At 38.7% G+C, this 16,530-nt stretch overlaps 1 long non-coding RNA gene across 4 annotated transcripts in view; it reads left to right on the forward strand.

Moving 5' to 3' along the window:
* The window catches only part of LOC143666350 (uncharacterized), a 139,368-nt gene that overhangs the window by 54,202 nt on the left and 68,636 nt on the right, over positions 1-16,530 (forward strand). Inside the window, exons 4-5 of one of the 4 annotated variants that reach the window (XR_013167543.1) lie at positions 3,845-4,110; positions 4,413-4,859. The exons of the other annotated variants lie outside the window; for them this stretch is intronic. This is a non-coding gene — a long non-coding RNA (uncharacterized LOC143666350). Of the gene's footprint in view, positions 1-3,844; positions 4,111-4,412; positions 4,860-16,530 lie in introns of those variants that run through there. 4 annotated transcript variants of the gene reach the window in all.

Consider the following 16,530-nt stretch of genomic DNA (forward strand, 5'->3'; position numbering starts at 1 on the left):
ATCTGGGAGGATTGTATGGTGCCCATGACAGATTGTGGGATCTGTTCTGTAATTTCTTTTTGAAGAGTACTTTGAAAATGATTGCTTTTTTCTTTTTTTGTTTTGTATATATGTTATATTATACAATAAAAACGTTAAAAAATAGTATTTCAAACTGTACAGTCCCCAGAATTATAGTTATCAAAAATGCACACACTTCGCTTGGTATCCCCAGCACCTTCGGGTGTCTGTGACTGGTCTGTTTTGGCCTTTCCATCTTCTGCAAGGTTATTCCCATCCTTGCCAGTATCAGCTTTTTCCTTTTGGGTGCCTTCTCTCCTTTTTAGGCTTGCATTCTGGCTTTGGCGGAGCCGGTTTAGCAGATAACTTGCAGATCTTCTCTGTGGTTTGCTTATCTTTTACCTTGGCTTTATCTCCTTTACTATCCCCTTTAGCCTTTCTCTTTTTGGACATGGTGGTGGCAGTGGTGTGATGTAGGTGCTGAACGTGGGGATGCTGTGGCACATGGGCTTTGGTCAGTCTGGGGGATGTTCTCACCTTCTCATACTGCTCCCACGTCAGTCTTAAATTGCAAGTTTTCATGGACCGATTGACTTGCTGGCCTATCTGCTGTTTATACTTCTGGGACCCAGGTGTTGGCATCTCAAATATAGAAATTCAATTTGAATCAAGTTATGTCATAGGAAAAATTTTCACATTAACCATGTGTTCTAGTCTGCTAAAGCTGCCAGAATGCAACACACCAGAGATGGATTGGCTTTTAATAAAAGGGAATTTATTTAGTTTAAAATGTATAGTTCTTCAGAGGAAAGGCAGCTTTCAACTCAGGTTCTTTCTTACACGGGAAGGCACAGGGAAATCTCTGCTGGCCTTCTCTCCAGGTTTCTGGGTTCCAACAGCTTCCCCCAGGGTGATTCCTTTCTGCATCCCCAAAGGTTTGGGCTGAGCTGTAATTGTTGAGATGAGATATGCTGAGTTGCTTGGGCTGTGCTGCATTGAGCTCTTTCCTTTAAGCTTCCCATAAATTAAACATCACTCATTGAGGAAGGCACTCCCCTTAGAGACTGCAGAGGTAATCAGCCATAGATGAGTTTCACAAGCTAATGATTCAAATACACAGCAACAGAACCAGGCACCATCATCTGGCCAAGTTGACACTTGAACATAAAGATCGCAGTCAGTAATTCATGTTTTTCAAATCTCCTTTACCCTCATTTCAGGAAGCCTGGGATCACTGTTTCAAAAAAGGAAGACCTGGAAGAACAATTGAAAATAAAACAGTTGATCCCAGTTTCTGAGTTTAAAAGTCCTGACAGAAATAGTGGTTGAAAGAAAGAATTGGAAGATTTGTGAGAACAGATTATAATATAAGAGAGTGTTTTTCCTTTCTTAGACTTCATAAAGATTCCTTGGACTATGGAGAAAGAATTGGAAAGAAGAAGAAAAGGTCAGACTCTAGTGAAGGTCCCTGGTAACATACTCTGCTTTTCTATAAACCTGCCCCATGACAATCTTAGGGAGAGAGAGCATGTGCCCCACTCCATGCCTGCTTGTCCAGAGAGGTAGCAGTATTTTTCCATGAAATAGCAGAGGTTGGAGACGGCGTATTTTGCCAGGCAGAAGGTCCTGGGGCAGCCTTACAGAAAGTCCTATGTGCTCACACATGGAATGAGATTAACCAAATGTTTTCTTGTTCAGCCAAGAGTAGTTATGTGTGGTTGTGGCACTGAAAATTGGCAGTGGTGAAGGGACCTAACATTTGTAACAATGGACTGCCATTGGAAAATGGCTTGTGGGACCAGAAGCCAGATTGGTAGGCATCCATCTCAGCAGATGCCAGGATAGAAGTGTGATTCCTTCCATGAGTCAAATGCCAGCAAAAGGCAGCATGGACTGAGGGACAGTTGCCTTTCCTGATTCCATGACTTTAGACCAACTGGAACTTAAATGATGCACTGAAGAGAAGGGGGGAGAGACCCTAACTTGAGTTTATTCTGATTTGACTAAGAAAATGTCAGGTTAATTCAGCTTAACCTAAATTAGTGAGATTTAAGTTTTTTGTTACCAAAGTGGTCTAGGGATAGAGTTTCAGAAAAAAAATATGCTTCTTATATTGGACCTATTGCACAGAGTTCCTAGTGAGTAGTAACAGTCAAGATGAAAACAAGCAAAGAATGGGTGCATGTTAAGCAGTGTTCAATAATGAGCCAGTTTGTTTTAGGTGACTTCTGTTAAACTGGAGAAGAGTTGGCCCAGAAAAACATTGAGATAGTGCCCCATTAGTTATTTAGTGGAGTGTTCTTATGGTAGGGCACAGAGTGGCATGTTAAATGATAAGAAATCCAGTAAATTCTCCTCCATCGATGTGATGGAGACCCATTTAAAGAGCTTCTATCATTTCTTCAGTCAGATTATTTGCTTGAAGGTGATGAAATTTCTTGGTAGAAACTCAGGGAGCATCCTGTTGTAGAACAAAGCACATATTACATTCCCTATTGCTTCAAACACCCTTTGTACCCTCAGTTTTCTTTTCCTTTCATAAAGAGGAGTTAATAATAGCTGTGGAAAAGTTCTACTCCATTGCTTAGGCCTCTCTCCCTAATTCTGATAATAGCATCAGACTTTCCCTGCTTTAAGAACATGTGGTTCAATAAATGCTGACCCCACTCTGGCTCCATGTGACTCAGGCCTAGTTAATCAGTGCTTTCTAACCCCTTGGTCCAAGTGATTGGTCAAGGAATATGCACAGGACCTCAATCATTCAAATCAGAGTAAATCTCAGCATTTTTCTTTTAAAACATTGGGAAGAAGAGTTCACTTTCACTAGTTGCTAAGCTTATGAAGTTATAAATCTGAAATTGCCAGATACCATCACATTGAAGAAAGCTCTTCTAAGTCTGATGCTATTATCAGAATTAGGGAGAGAGGCCTAAGCAATAGAGTAGAACTTTTCCACAGCTATTATTAACTCCTTTTTACAAAAGGAAAAGAAAACTGAGGGTACAAAGGATGTTTGAAGCAATATAGAAAAGAAATGATGAGAGATGGAGAGAGTGAATTCATGTGATGTAGTTGGAGTGCCTGAGTTCAGTCATGCCTGAGGCCAGTACTCCTGTATTTTCCACTTGGACTTTGGGGACTAATGAACAGCTTCCCTCCCTCCTACCCCTTCAAGTTTGGAATCAATTGAGTGATAGTGACAGGAATTAGACAGATGGAGATAAAAATATCACCTGTAATACTAATAAAAGCTGGATTAGTGAACAAAGTATAGCTGTGCAGGCATAGTGAACTTCCTAATAACTCTCCCCTGAATTGAGTTAAAAAGCCAAATCCTGCATGGTAAGTTTAACATGTGTAAAAAGCAGACCAGAGTACTCCCCTGTAGTAATGTGGAGAGGCAGATCTATAAGACAGGAAGCAGAAAAAGCTGAGCTTAGCATGCTCAGTACCCCATGTGGAGACCCAGCACCCGGGCCCAGTTTCCATATTGAGACTAAGTTACTGCATGTAGCCGCCTGCAATGACTGGGACAGAAATTAAAGGGCATCACATCTCCTCAGGGCTGGGGGGTGGGTTGAATGTACAGATGGTATTATGAACAAAGCATTAAAGTTTCCCTCAGTTGATTACTGTTGGTAACAAACCTCCAAATCCCTGGGTCATGAGACCTTGATGAAACTCTTCCCACAGAAGAATTTCCTAAACCTTTATAAACCCTTGTACTCTCCAGCATCAACTTCAATTTCCTGACTATCTGCCATCAGGAAGTATCTTCTCCTGTTCATAAGTCCCCGGTAAAATCCATGTCTAACTCTCTGCCTACTGTGTTCTTTGATCTTAGGGCTTCAGCTACCTGAGCTCTTCCAGAACTGGGTTGGAACACCCTTCACAAATGCACCAATCAGCTAAGTCCCTCATTTTCCCACAGGATGAGTGAAGGGTGGAGAGGTAAAAGACACTCTAGAACACTAGTGTTCCTCTTTGCCTTTTCAGGTACATGAACTAATCAATTCTTCGTAGTTTTCCTCTAGATTTCTATCATTTGCAGTGGAGAGAATCTTGACTAAATCTCATTCATTTATTCCACCAACTATGGATTCTTTCCAGGTAATATTCTTTTTTTAATGCTGCAGCCACAACAATGACCAGGTTCTTATCCTCAAACACTTTATAGTCTGTCTGGCGATATGGACAGTATGTAGGCAATGGCTTTATTGCATAAATGCCAGGGATAAGAACAAGATGCCAGGGATAAGAACGGGATACTATGTGAGTGCATTCCTCACTTCTGGGGAATAATGAAGGACTTCATAGAATGTTTTTATAGGGATTAAATGAAGCAATGTAGGTAAAATTCTTACAACATTATAGACCATTGATACTAATTTCGTTTTCTCTTCTCTTTGCAGTTTCACTGCTTGAGGGCTGGAGACTTTCACCTTTGTGTTACCAGTACTTAGATTAGTGCCCGGCACATGATAGATACTAAAAAAATGACTCAGAATCATTAAAGAGCTATTGAATAATTTCTAAAATCCATCTGATGACAAGTAGAATCATTTTTAGAAGTTATATATGAAAATTTATGACTTTAAAAAACTGAAGCCTTGAATACTGCAGTAGAAATTTGAGCGAAGTTTGTCAGCTGCACTAACCCAGTTTTTCAGCTGCTGGTGAATTGTCACCAAAACACACCTGTAATCATTACCATCATCATACAAATAATATTCATGCCATGGTTTACAAAATACTTTATATATGTTACCATCATTTAATTTTTAAAATAAACTTTATTTTTAGAAGAGTTTTGATTTACAGAAAAATTGTGAAGATAGTACAGAGTTCCCACATACCCATACCCAGTTTTCCTATTATTAACGTCTTATATTAGTATGTGATATTTTGTAATGAGTGAACGAATACTGATGTTATTATTTACTAAACTTCAGATTGTTTTCAGATCTCTTTCTTTTAACTTAACATCCTTTTTCTGTTCCAGGATCCCATCCAGGTTATCATTTTACATTTAGTTGTCATGTCTCTTTAGGCTCCTCTTGGTTCTGTTAATTTTTCAGGCTTTCCTTATTTTTGATGTCTTTGACAGTGTCGTGGAGTGCTGGTCAGATATTTAGCTGAATGTCCCTCAATTGGGATTTGTGTAATAGTTTTCTAATGACTAGATTGGGGTTATGGATTTTGGGGAGGAAGACCACAGAAGTCAAGTGCCATTTTTATCACATTATCTCAAGAGTACAAACTGTGAACATGACTTCTTGTTTCATGAAGCTCCCTTGGGGGTGTTTTCCTTTTTCATCTCCAAAAGTAGCTCTGGCTGTACCAGTTCTCCTTGTGCCTCTTGCCATTCTGTCGTCATTCTCTGCTCTCTCAGAATCTCCAGCTTTCTTCAAAATGTTTCCTCTTTCATAAGATTCCAGTAAACTAATTAAGATCCCCATAGAATGGGTGGAGAATTACTGTCTCCTTCTAATGAAGTTTAATACCCACAATCGATTGAGTCACATCTCCGTGGAGATAACCTAATCAAGTTTCTAACTTGTATAGTACTGTGAATAGGGTTTAGAAGAAACCATTGTCCCCACAAGATTGATTAGGATTAAAACTTGGTTTTTCTAGGGTTCATAAATCCCTTCAAACCGGCACATCAGGTTTCTCCATTGTAAAGTTACTCCTTTTACCCACTTTCTATACTTTACTCTTTTCCTCATTTAATTTTCAAACCTTCGGAGGCTTTGCCTTACCATCTCTGGTAGACAGTGGTGGTGCCAGCGGAACAGAAATAAGCAAGTTGGATAAATCTTAGGCTTATTATGAGATCAAATAAGTAATGCTTCATGTGCTTTGAAATCTGTTAAATATATAAATTTAAGATATTTTTACTGATAGGTCAAACTAATGAGTTTGCAAGAAATTTGAAACCTTGTGCAGATTGGTAGAGAGAAACTCTGGACAAGAGCGTCTTCTGATCACTCTTAATACTTGCATCCTTGTTGTGATCATCTCTGCCTTATAAGTACAAAGCCAAAACTATATATCCTTCTGGTGAACGCTTGTAAAAAATATGATTTATGATGCATTAATTTTGAGCAAAAGCAGGAGCAGAGGAGCCACTTTTCTAATCCAACATTTACTTAGATATTTAGAACAACAACAGGACAAAAACGGTTTACTTTCTCACTTTCTCTTTTCTTTCCCTTTAACTGAGACGGGAAATATGAGAAAGGAAAAACATGAAGGAAAAAAAAAAAGAGGGGTAGGGAGCAGACCAGAAGATTTAGCCTGGGAGTGGTAGCTTCTGAGTGATTTATTACAGGCCAGGGAAAGCTTAGCTTTTCTTCCATATTTTCCAGGAAGGATGTGATGAGTTGCAACAACAATCTGGTGACCATTGCAATGTTGTTTGAATAAGTCCTTCTTTATGCTTAGTTCCCTTTAAACTCGTGTTCTGTGCCTACTTCAGGTTAAATGGCTAATCAGTTTTCTTTTACCTCCAAGAAGAAATGTCTCTGAGGAGCTTTACAATTTTATTAGTTCATGAGCATCAACTTTCTCCATGTGCAGCTTAAACCAGAGGCAAAACAATGGCAGCAGTTGCTCTTTGTGAAAATACTTCTCTCTTTGGATTTTAAATCATGTCTTTTTCCTTTCTGCCACTGTTTTTCTCCTTTGCAATGGACTGTTTTCTGATTATTTTCCCACTGCCCTTCCAGGATTTCCTGCAGCTATGGGAATTAAGGGCAAAATCAAAATTATGCCTGATTTTCTTTCCTTGTATGGTAGAGCAGTATACATCTGAACACTTACTCTTTGTGTTCACTAATGAAAAGCATTTGATGAATATTTGAGGCATGAAATCTGATTTTTCTTTGTTGATTTCATTTTAAGAGGTGCTCCTCAGGATGACTGTTTTGTGGCATGAGGGATTGTCGGCTTGGGCCAGTCAGAGGACCGTAATATTTAACGGCATGAACTTTGGGGCCAGACCACCTAAGTTTCAACTATGGCTCTATCACTTACTAGCTGTGTGACCCTTGACATGTTATTTAAGCTCTATATGCCTCAGTCTCCTTTTCTGTCATAGGGATGCTTATAGACCTAATTCATAGGGTCATTGTGAGAACTAAATGATTTGATATATGTAACACACTTAGACCATTGTCTGGCATAGTAAGTTCTTTGTAAGTGTTTGCAGCTTAATGATAATAGTAATTCACTGGCCTCTGTGCTAGTATTCTGTTTTCTTCCCTCCATGTCCACCTCACCCCCCCCTTCCCCCTCAGGTGACTGCTGACTGTGAAAAGCGTTACCTGGGTCTCAGCTGACTTCCACTTGGGTCCAGCCTTGGTGGGTGTTGGGAGGACATGGATTGGCAGGAGGAAAAAGAGGTGTGAACATTATTTCCTTATCCCCTCTTTGCTTCTGTGCAGCTGTTTCTTCAGCAGAAGGTGTGCTCTTTCATGGTTTAGCGCCTCTTGGCAGCCCTTCCTTCAGGTCCAGCTCTCACTGTGCTCCTGTAACGCTGTTTCTCCTCTGCCCCTTCAGCCCTGCGGGTGGTAATGGCCATCCCATGGCTACCTGTCCCCGGGTACTTCAGCATCCCTTGTCGGTTAATCAATCCTGCCCACAATTCTGTAGTTGGTCCCTTCATTAGCATCTCTTTATTTGAACCATCTGATGAGAATTCTGTTTTCTGATGGGACTTTGACGTGTAAAAAGTTCTATGATTTTTATATTTGAATTTGACAGTTTTAGAATGTCCCACCTTCAATGACCCTGTTCTTGTTAACATGCTAGGAAAGCTTCATTAAAAATTATGAGTATTTTGCCTATTTATTCTGACAGTAAATTTCTTGGGGACAGGAATTACTGTGTTTTGGGTATGTGTGTATAAGTGTGTATATTTCTTGCAGCTTCGAGAACAGTGCCAGATATACAGCAGGTGCTAAAAAGTAACCCAAAGAATTAAAAGCCGTTTCTGTTCAGAACAGTGAACATGATAGTTTACTCCAGTGAGACAGTAAAAGCTTTGCAACTATAGCAGTTTTAGTTTCAGTCTCTCAACAATTACTTGTTAAGTTTTAAAGGATTTATTGCTTGTGAAATGTGCCAAAATAATAGCACTGAAGAAGCAAATGTTGTGGTCTCACAGTAAACTGTGACTGTCCAGCCTCCTCTCTCTGCCAAAGAGCCCCTCTGCTGATGGAGAGATTAGCTTATTTTCAAAGGAAGTTTTGATATTCTGGATGACTGGGCCGTTTACCTCCCCCTCATGAAATTCTATGAAAGAACTAGATTAAGTGTTTTCTCTTTCTGAGGAATGTCTCTTACAGCTCCCTTGCTTCATCCTTGAACAGACTCAGACTCTCTAAGAGGGAACAGTTAATTAATTGTGTCTATATACTTTTGTCTCTAGAGGAAGATCCTTGTAAAGCAAGTGACCTGACCGACTGCTGACATGGTTTGCAAACAAGATCCTAGATATAACTTGCTGGCACCTAGCATGCAAAGTCCTTAAAATGCAATTATAGATATAAATATTTAGAGTTGATGAGGGCAGAAATGGAAGTGTCTCTGCGGGAGTCACTTGGACAAGTAGTTCTTCGGGCTTCATTTTCTTCATCAGCAAAGCAAGAAGTAACACCTACTTCCTAGGTTTATTGTGCTAGAGCTGCTTATAAAACACCTGAATGCAGTAAGGGCTTGACAAATGTCCCCAGACAATACTGATGAAAACTAGATTGGAGCCACCTTTTTACTGGAAATGAGTAGAAAATGATCACTATTTTACTTGACCACTAATGTTTTATGCTACTTTTTGCTCATTTTTCAATAGTCCAGGAAGTACTCTGAGAAACAGAAGAGAACTCCTTAGAGGTTTTACTAAGTCAGTGTCAGAAAGAAATTATTGCTATTTCAAAATTTCAGAGAGAGTTTTAGACTTTTGTTAGAGTTTTGACATTTTATTTTCTATCTCATACTTATTTTTTGTGATCGAGAATATTTTAATAAGGAATCTCAAAATATAAATGCTGTACTGTTATTAGCTTGTCAAGGACATTTAATCAATTGGGATGATTGACTGCCCCACACTAACACTATATTCTTGTTGCTTGTGTAGGATGTCATCACAGAAGGTATTCGTTGATCCTACTCTTGTTGTTTCCCTTTCATAAAACCTCGCCTTAAATTGTTGTTCAAAGGAAAACCACAATCAGAGTGGGATGAATGAATACAGGCAAGAAAATATAGACGGAATCCAACCAAAGAGGAGATAGAGAGGCATCATGATATAATGACATAGGTACAGGAATTGAAGCCCAGAATCTGTAATTCTGCTGGTAATTAGTTGTGTTGCCTTAGATAAATCATTTAATCTCTCAGATATTGGCTTCCTTGTCTATAATAAAAGGGTATTGTATCAGATGCTATCTGTGTTCCTTCCCAACTAGGAAATTTGGTTCCTTTTATTCTGTGTGCCTAGTGGATAAATAAACATTTATTTATCTAATTTCAAAAGTACTTGCTCAATTCATAAAATCTAAAAAACAAAAATAAAAACAAGAAAAACACCTCACCCTGCGTCTTTCACTTGTATTTATACTTCAGGGTAATCATTGTTAACATTTTGCTACATGTTCTTTAGGTTATAGTCTGAGCATAACTTATTTTTTACATTCAAGTGCATTCTTAGATGTCAATTAGTAAAACAAATATGTTAATTTGAGGAAATTATAAGAAATATCTTCCTTTCTTTTCTAAGTATTAGTTATATTTGAAATAGCAATCTATGGAAAACAATGCTGCCATCTTTGATCGTTAACTTATCAAAAAATCAATCTAATCTTGGAGTTTCTGCACAGATTGAAGGTTGGTAGTTTTTATAGGGAGTAATATTTTTTGGAAGAAGTGTCTGGAGTGGGGATTTGTTGTTAGGGTTTGATTGCAATGTGTTCAGCAAAAGATAGGCAAGCTCCACTAGGTGGGAGCATTGCCACATGCCCTAAAAGGGAAAACTGCAAGAAACTGGCTGAGAATTATGTGAATATTAAAGACAGAAGTTTGGACAGGAATTCCAAACCTGCTGAGGCCAAGCAATGTGATTTTTCAGTCATCCTACTTGATTGCTGGCCGAGGACCTGTCTAGCTAGTAAGGTCATTTGCTGTTTGGAGGATTGTCAGATATGTCAGATGTATACTTTAAAATATGTTTATAAACACACACAGACACAGACATGTAAAATAGGCCTAGGGAATTATGCCATCTGGGGCACAACTAGAAGAGCAAGTTTCCTTCAAGGAGGTAAAACCTAAAATATATAATATGATAATTACATGGTGCACACAAGATGTGTTTTGAACTTTTCAGAAATAAACCTTTCAGGTGTAAGCTCTGTTGCCAAATAATATTAGCTAGAAGAGAACTGTGTTTTATGGTTTTCTTATAGTCCCTTCCAGTTCCTCACACACATCAAATTATGCTTAGAAACGTGGGGAGAACACATACTTTTCAGGGCAAGTAGAGTAAATTGAACTCTTGGATCAAAACACTAGCAAAACAACATTGAAAAATCATAATATTTAACTTCCCTTTCAGAGTATACACAAACATTAGGAAAGAATAAAAGTACCCTCACTTACAAAATCATTTAAAAAGTTTTGTGTTTGAAATAACAATTAAGGTTTGGTTTTCTTAGGTTTGGTGGATTTACTTTTAGCTAGGTCTGCTTTAGGTGTCATTCAGTACTTTAGGGTCTTCTTTATTCTTTGTCAGAGAAATATTTCTGCATTTCTTTTGCTCTCTTTCAGCATTATTTTCCTCCATAATATAAATGGAGTGGATGAAACTTTTTCTGATTCCATTTTGCCATAAATTCTCTTCTATGGGAAAACAACATAGCGCTTTGTAGAAAAAAGTTTGGAAAAATATCCCCACTCAGCGTATAGCTAAAAATGGAGTCAAAACATGAAACATATATCCAACTGACATTGTACCTTGATGCCTAGAAACCTTACATTTAAGTAGGGTTCAAGTGTTAGACTGAAAGCAAGAATCTTTAATTTTCCTTTACTGACTTCTTGCTATAATTTTTCTTGGTGGAAGTGTGCTGCTGAGATGGATACATCACTGAATTTTGTCCTTATATTTGTGACTCATTATAAGCAGTTCAGATCTGTGAGCAGCAGAGTCTTCACTGGTATGGGCCTTGGCAAAATACTCTCATGGCTCTAAGCCATTCCCAGCCAAAAGATGCCTGGTTCAGGTGGATGGCAGGACTGATGCCAGAATTCTAGGTCTGATTGGAAGGAAAAACAAGGAATACCAGTGTGTCAAAAACTCTGAGGTCACTTGGAAACAGTCAAGAGGCTAGTTTCTCTTTCTGAGTAAGGCCAGTGGAGGCATGAACTTGCCTTGCTGCAGTCAGCTCTGGATGGTAGAAGTGGAGCTTTCTGTGAGTAAGCTCTGGTGGCCCCACTCTCAGTAAAGTGTGTATACGTGTGTCAGTGGGGACGGTGGGGAGACATAATCAAGAAGGTGTCATTGTTGTAGTAATTTCCTTTGAGACCTCTTTTAAAATTGATTTTAAATGCTGTTAGCGCCTGAGCGAGAGAAGAAGAAAAGGAAGTATAAGGTTAATTGCTAGAGGTAAGCACAATCAAAGGTGGTTCTGCCACAGCCATTTGAGAGTGAGATTTAGATCCATGTGATACAGGAGGTGACTTCTGGGCCATTTTTCTGCTTGATTGAAGACCTTTGTCAGTTATAGCCTGCATATTGCTTTTGTAGGAAAAAAGTTTGAAAAAAGTCCCTACTTTGCTTAACCTCCCTGAGTTTGAAACCTACCTGGGATATAAAATTTCTGTGCTTATTCCTCTAATTTTTTGGAACAAAGCCAAATATAAATAAAAAAAGCTAACTATTTCTGGTCATATTTAACTTATTTTATTCTTCAAGTAAGGCAAAATTTTAAGCCTGGAAAATATCTTTTTACTCTGCTGTAGTTAGAGAGAAGGATTTACAGTATTCCATCCACTCATTTGTCTGGATTTTTATATTTTCAAAAGAATGAGAGCACCACAATATTTGTGCAGTCGTGGTGGTCTCTTTTTCTTTAAATTCTGAAGGACACCATGGCTGCCAAGGAAATTTCTTTTGGGAGAATAAATAGGCTTCCACACAGGATTACTTTGCAGTAAAGTCAGAAATCTGAAGCACATGAATTAAATGGTTAAGCAGTGCTTGCAAGCCATGATATCAGAGAAAATAACTGTTATTAAGTGAAAGCTGAACAGCAGTGTAGAGGGAGAAAAAAACGTTTCCTCATCTTCATCAGCTAATAATCAAAACAATTTGACACTGGTTAGAGAGGGCCAAAAATATGGAAACAATTATTGAGTTAAATGAAATATCACAAAATTATACGTTATTTTGCATTTTGGGTTTTTATGGTAAAAGCATTTCATGAAGATTCTATTATGTATTGACCAAATAAAAGAAGAAAGGTTAGGAGTGGGTTTAAAGGCAAGTTAAGAAATATGATATTTTAAGATAACAGCGGAAAGATGTATAGGTTATTATTACTTTCACATGTATAGTTTAACTTTAAATCCCACTGCTGATGACTATATTATTAGGTTGGAATAACCACTTCTATGATGGACTAACAGTGGTTTCACTGACAAGAAAAAGATGAGTTTGATCAGATGCATGTAGCTCACTTTGTCTTAAACAAAAATGTAATGGTGATTGTCATTACATCTCATGCTCTGTTTTTACTTTATGGGACTGTTCCACGCCCTAACTGCATTAACAGTACAATAACAAAATCATGTTTCCTGACATTTCAGGACATCTGAAATGATGATGAAAGACATTTCCTACCAATGATAGCGTGGCTATTTATTTGCCATTAAGAAATTAATGAAACTCCTTCTTGTCAGTTAAACATGATGAAGTATTCTTGATCAGATTATTTGAAGCAAAATGGCTTCCATTGTAGTTATGTGTTCTTTCAGAAAACTAGATTTTTATTATTCTAACAGTGTTGGCAGAACAAGCTGAATTATTAGCTCTTGAATCATTGCTTCTAAGTTGTGTCCTTTTTCAAAATTAGACTAGCTTTGTTTTCTATATTAAGGATCACTTACATATTTCTTTTGCAATATTGAGAAAAAACTACTTTTTCATTATTTAAGATAAAAATAAATTGCCCGGGGGGGCCAAGATGGCGGCTTAGTAAGGTACGCGTGTCTTAGTTCCTCCTCCAGAGCAACTATGAGGTGACCAGGAACAGTGCAGAACAGCTCCCAGGGCCACGGCAGGGAACGGACACACAGCGTACCCCAGTCTGGACTGGCTAGACTATCTGTGAGACTCCGCTGCGGTGAGCTCCCCAAGCGGTGCGCGCTTCCCCAGGGCATGGCGGCTGGCAGCCGGTGCCCCTCCCTCCCTCCTTCCCAGACCTGCTGAGAGTCTCGGAGAGGCAAGTTTCCCAAGCCGTGGCGGTCGGTGCCCCTCTTTCACGGGCGGCTTCCCGGACCGGCTACGAGTCTCGGATCAGCGGGCTCCCCAAGCCGCGGTGGCCGGTGACCGGCGCCCCTCCCCCATGGGCAGCTTCCCGGTCTGGTGGCGGGTCTCGGATCGGTGAGTTCCCCAGGCTGTGGTGACTGGCGACCGGTGCCCCTCCCCCACAGGCGGCTACCCAGAAGGAGAGGAGGGAGTTTCCGACAGTGGCAGGGACTGGGTCCAACCAAACACCAATAGTGGCATTAATAAAGGAGCCGCAACATCTTTTGCTGGTGGGAACCGCAGACGGACAAGCGCCACCTACTGGGCAGGATAAAAAAAACAGAGTCCAGAGACTTCACAGGAAAATCTTTCAACCTGCTGGGTCTCACACTCAGGGAAATCTGATTAAATGTCCAGATGTCAGCAAAAAATAACAAATCACACCAGGAAAATTGAAGATATGGCCCAGTCAAAGAAACAAATCAATAGTTCAAATAAGATACAGGAGCTGAGACAACTAATTCTGAATATACGAACAGAAATGGAAAACCTCTTCAAAAACCAAATCAATAAATTGAGGGAGGACATGAAGAAGGCAATGAATGAACAAAAAGAAGAAATGGAAAGTCTGAGAAAACAAATCACAGAATTTATGGGAATGAAAGATACAGTAGAAGAGATGAAAAAAACAATGGAAACCTACAATGGTAGATTTCAAGAGACAGAGGTTAGAATTAGTGAACTGGAGGGTGGAATATCTGAAATCCAAAAAGAAACAGAAACTATAGGGAAAAGAATGGAAAAATTTGAGCAGGGGCTCAGGGAGTTGAATGATAATATGAAGCACACAAATATACATGTTGTGGGTGTCCCAGAAGGAGAAGAGAAGGGAAAAGGAGGAGAAAAACTAATGGAAGAAATTATCACTGAAAATTTCCCAACTCTTATGAAAGACCTAAAATTACAGATCCAAGAAGTGCAGCGCACCCCAAAGAGAATAGATCCAAATAGGTGTTCTCCAAGACACTTACTAGTTAGAATGTCAGAGGTCAAAGAGAAAGAGAGGATCTTGAAAGCAGCAAGAGAAAAACAATCCATCACATACAAGGGAAACCCAATAAGACTATGTGTAGATTTCTCAGCAGAAACCATGGAGGCAAGAAGACAGTGGGATGATATATTTAAATTACTAAAAGAGAAAAACTGCCAACCAAGACTTCTATATCCAGCAAAATTGTCCTTCAAAAATGAGGGAGAAATTAAAACATTTTCAGACAAAAAGTCACCGAGAGAATTTGTGACCAAGAGACCAGCTCTGCAAGAAATACTAAAGGGAGCACTAGAGTCAGATACGAAAAGACAGAAGAGAGGGGTGTGGAGAAGAGTGTAGAAAGAAGGAAAATTAGATATGATATATATAATACAAAAGGCAAAATGGTAGAGGAAAGTATTACCCAAACAGTGATAACACTAAATGTTAATGGACTGAATTCCCCAATCAAAAGACATAGACTGGCAGAATGGATTAAAAAACAGGATCCTTCTATATGCTGTCTACAGGAAACACATCTTAGACCCAAAGATAAGCAGAGGTTGAAAGTGAAAGGTTGGAAAAAGATATTTCATGCAAATAACAACCAGAAAACAGCAGGAGTAGCTATACTAATATCCAACAAATTAGATTTCAAATTTAAAACAGTTAAAAGAGACAAAGAAGGATACTATCTACTAATAAAAGGAACAATTAAACAAGAAAACATAACAATCATAAATATTTACGCACCGAATCAGAATGCCCCAAAATACGTGAGGAATACACTACAAATACTGAAAAGGGAAATAGACACATCTACCATAATAGTTGGAGACTTCAATTCCACACTCTCATCAATGGATGGAACATCTAGACAGAGGATCAATAAAGAAACAGAGAATTTGAATATTACAATAAATGAGCTAGACTTAACAGACATTTATAGGACATTACACCCACAACAGCAGGATACACCTTTTTCTCAAGTGCTCATGGATCATTCTCAAAGATAGACCATATGCTGGGTCACAAAGCAAGTCTCAACAAATTTAAAAAGATCGAAATCATACACAACACTTTCTCGGATCATAAAGGAATGAAGTTGGAAATCAATAATAGGCAGAGTGCCAGAAAATTCACAAATACGTGGAGGCTCAACAACACACTCTTAAACAACCAGTGGGTCAAGCAAGAAATTACAAGAGAAATCAGTAAATATCTCAAGGCGAATGAAAATGAAAACACAACATATCAAAACCTATGGGATGCAGCAAAGGCAGTGCTAAGAGGGAAATTTATTGCCCTAAATGCCTATATCAAAAAAGAGGAAAGGGAAAAAATTCGGGAATTAACTGTCTACTTAGAAAAATTGGAGAAAGAACAGCAAACTAATCCCAAAGCAAGCAAAAGGAAAGAAATAACAAAGATTAGAGCAGAAATAAATGAAATTGAGAACATGAAAACAATAGAGGAAATCAATAAAACCAGAAGTTGGTTCTTTGAGAAAATCAACAAGATTGATGGGCCCTTAGCAAGATTGACAAAAAGAAGAAGAGAAAGGATGCAAATAAATAGGATCAGAAATGGAAGAGGAGACATAACCACTGACCTCACAGAAATAAAGGAGGTAATAACAGGATACTATGAACAACTTTATGCTAATAAATACAACAATGTAGATGAAATGGACAACTTCCTAGAAAGGCATGAACAACCAACTTTGACTCTAGAAGAAATAGACGACCTTAACAAACCAATCACAAATAAAGAAATTGAATCAGTCATTCAAAAGCTTCCCAAAAAGAAAAGTCCAGGACCAGATGGCTTCACATGTGAATTCTGCCAAACATTTCAGAAAGAATTAGTACCAACCCTGCTCAAACTCTTCAAAAAAATTGAAGTGGAGGGAAAGCTACCTAATTCATTCTATGAAGCCAACATCACCCTCATACCAAAACCAGGCAAAGAT

This window comes from Tamandua tetradactyla, chromosome 22 (genome assembly GCF_023851605.1).
Source record: "Tamandua tetradactyla isolate mTamTet1 chromosome 22, mTamTet1.pri, whole genome shotgun sequence".
Taxonomy (NCBI): Eukaryota; Metazoa; Chordata; class Mammalia; order Pilosa; family Myrmecophagidae; genus Tamandua; species Tamandua tetradactyla.